The following is a 3,337-nucleotide window of genomic DNA, read 5'->3' as shown; positions in this document are numbered from 1 at the left end:
CGAAGCGAGCGCTATGAGTTTTTTTTTTAAGTTTTATTTATTTATTTTGAGAGACGGAGCCCAAGTGCGAGTGGGGAAAGGACAGAGACAGAGGATCCCACGCAGGCACCGCACCGCCACCACAGAGCCCGGCGTGGGGCCCGTTCCCACAAACCGTGAGATCCCGACCTGAGCCGACATCAACAGCTGGACGTTTAGCCGACTGAGCCCCCCCAGGGGCCCCAGATCCTCAGACTTTCTAAAATCCTGACGGGCCAGAAAGCTGAGACAGCTGTCATGTAAGCACTGGAAACAGCCTCCGTCTAGAAACGAGGCGTGGTTAATCTTTAAAACTCATCGGATGAGGACAGGAAGCCTCAGCGGGAGAATCGTTCCGTCAAGAAAGTGCCAGACCCCTGTGTTTCATCCTGAGGCTGCCCAGCCTGTGTGCCCTCTGCGGGTCTCCCCGGAAGCCCTCAAGAGCTGGCTCATACACAACGCCCGTCTGAGACAGCCCTCGTAACTCGGAGCGAAAATACCCTTTCTTTTATGAATGATGATACCACTGTGTGGTGGATGGTTTTCGAAATGACCTTATCAGGACGTTAAAGTATCAACTGCCCAACGCAGCGGCTGTTGTTTTTCTCCCTACTGGTCTTTGAAGCGAAACAGAGAGAGCCCTAGACAGCACCGGACGTGAGAAAGGGCATCATATATGAAAGCAGAAAACAATATGAGAGCATCTACATGCCTCGATGCGTGCGCTAAAGACGAAATAGGACTATGACAACGGGGCCTGACGCGGGCAAGAACAGAAGCGCTTGCCCCTCTCCCCTCACACAGCGTGGTGCGTGTCCCCGTGCCGCCAGGCAGACACGCATGACCCGCTGGTGGCACGTGAGACTACCCACAAGCGACGAACGTTTGTAGTAAGTGCTACGCCAAGGCGCGGAAAGCCAGCTAGGAAGACTCGCGCCCGACGCTTGGACAAGCGAAGCAAATGTAAGATGTTTCTGGAAACCGGGAAGTCGTCGCTAAGGTGTGTGACGAGGAGAACTGGGTTTGAAACCAGCACCGAGCTTCCAGGGCTCGAGTCGGAGGTCTCTGGATACTCGCTGGGCTGGGAGTTGAGGATGAGAAAGAAACACAGACATAGGAGCAAGGCGTGCATCTCAGACTGTTCTACCTCATTCTCTAAAGTCGCCAGGCCACTTTGGCCACTTATTTCCCTACGTTACAATACTCAAAGGGGGCCCAACTACCAATGCTTTGGTCAAAGCGCACTACAAAGTTGCACAAAATCAGACTACAGGCTTCAGAGGGAATGGAAATATTCTAAGTGGCATCCCCGATAAATACGGTATTTGACAAAGTCTGAATTGTTTCCATGAGAAGCCCTGTATATATACTTGTCTTACTTTTAGTAAAATCAAACCAGAATACAGTCTAGAAACAGATCTATCTGGATGGCTGGGTATCCGGATAGAGATTTTTAAATGGGGGCGTCTGGGGGTCTCAGATGGTTAAGCGTTCAACTTGGCTCAGGTCACAGTCTCACGCTTTGTGGGTCCGAGCCCTGCGTTGGGCTCTGTGCTGACAGCTCAGAGCCTGGAGCCGCTTCGGATTCTGTGTCTCCCTCTCTGACCCTCCCCGGCTCCTGCTCTGTGTCTCTCTACTTCAAAAATAAATAAACATTTAAAAAAAACAATAATAATAAAATAAAACGAACCATGACTCATTTCATATACAAAACATGAACTCAGAAAAGCCTAGGACATAAATGTAAGAGCTACAACCACAAAACTAGAAGAAACACAAGAGAAAATCTAAGTGATCTTAGACTAAGCAAAGCTTTCTTAAAGAAGACACCAGAAAGCAGAAACTCAATCATAAAAAAAAAACAAAACACTCAATTTTTTAAAGACGGCCAAATGATCCAAACAGACGTTTGATCAAAGATACACAGATGGCAAAAAGCCCTTAAAAAACATCACTGGTCCTTCGGCATAGGCAAGTTAAAACCACAAAGCGAGCCCCATCTAGGTAGTCGAAATGGTTAAATGTAGAAGCCCGGGCACACCGTGTGCTGTCACGCTGTCACGGCCGGGACTCCCGTCCATCCCTGGAGGGAAGGCGCGACGGCGCAGCCACCCTGGAACACAGTGTCGGAAGACAGATGCCCGTATTAGTACTTGTAATGGGATGTGTACAGCAGCGTTATTCGGAGCCTCTGACCCTGGAAGCAAGCCAGGTGGCCATCACACCGTGGTGTCCAGCTGTGGGAGGGACGAGTTCCTGAGATCCACGAGGGTGGGCGGATCTGAAAACCACTGCGTTATGTTCTAAAAGCCAGATGCCAAAGTGACATGCGGTAAGATTCCAGGCAGCAGCGCTTCTGTGCTAGAAGGCCAAGTGCAGGGACCGAGCAGACCAGGCCTGCGGGAGCTGGGGCTGGAGGCAGGGGATGAGCGGACACGCAAACGTGTCCCGTCTCCATCGAGGGGCTCACACCGTGGCGCGGGTGTGTCAACCCCTCGGCTGGACGCTTGAAACGCCAGGTGGACTTCGAGATGCTTGCACGACGACACGTGGGCAGAGCCGGCCCGGGTGTGGGCCGTAACTCAAGGGCATGTTAAGGGCAAGTCGCGAGGCTCAGTCACCAGGAGACGGTGGGGAAGCGAGACTTCAGTTTCATTTTGCCAGAGGATTCCTCAAAGTTTAAGTAGTGAAACCAAAACATAGTGCAGAATTTTCAAAGTTTTCCCGATGCCTCCCCCCCACTCCCAGGCCCCTAGCCCAGCCATGGAGGCTCCCCCAGCCAGGACTCTGATCTTTCTACGGATTGCAGGGCGCGTGGCCACAGGCTCCAAGGGGTTTCGGCTCTCAGCTGCCCTTTCCAAGCCGACCCCGCAGGGCACACCCCGACCCGCGGCCCGGGGCCCCCGCGTGTGCCCACACGGTCCCCCTCCCCCGCTTCCCCGCGACACCTAGTGAACACTTACATCGGAGCCGTCTCGGAGACGGGACTCTCGTGGGCCCTTCGCGGGTGACACACGTGGAGGGGACGCCAGCGCCAGGTGCGCAGCTGGAGCGCGGCTGCCGGAGTCCCCCCCACGGAAACGGCTTGGCACTGACGGCGGGGCGCCTTCCCCCTGGGCTGGGCGGTCCCCAGCATGAGCCAGCCCCCAGGACCCCGCTGCGTGGCTGCAGCCTCAGTGAGGGCTGTCGGGGCGTCTTCGCTGTTCCCCGGGAACGCCCGCAAGCCGACGAGTCCTGACCCTGTGCCCCCTCGATGCCCAGCCCACACTCCCCCTCCGGCTCCCACACCGACTTCTTTTCCTTAGCCCCGCAGGGCAAG

This window comes from Crocuta crocuta, unplaced genomic scaffold, assembly GCF_008692635.1.
Source record: "Crocuta crocuta isolate KB4526 unplaced genomic scaffold, BGI_CrCroc_1.0 scaffold61, whole genome shotgun sequence".
Lineage (NCBI taxonomy): Eukaryota > Metazoa > Chordata > Mammalia > Carnivora > Hyaenidae > Crocuta > Crocuta crocuta.
This window is presented reverse-complemented; position numbering follows the sequence as displayed.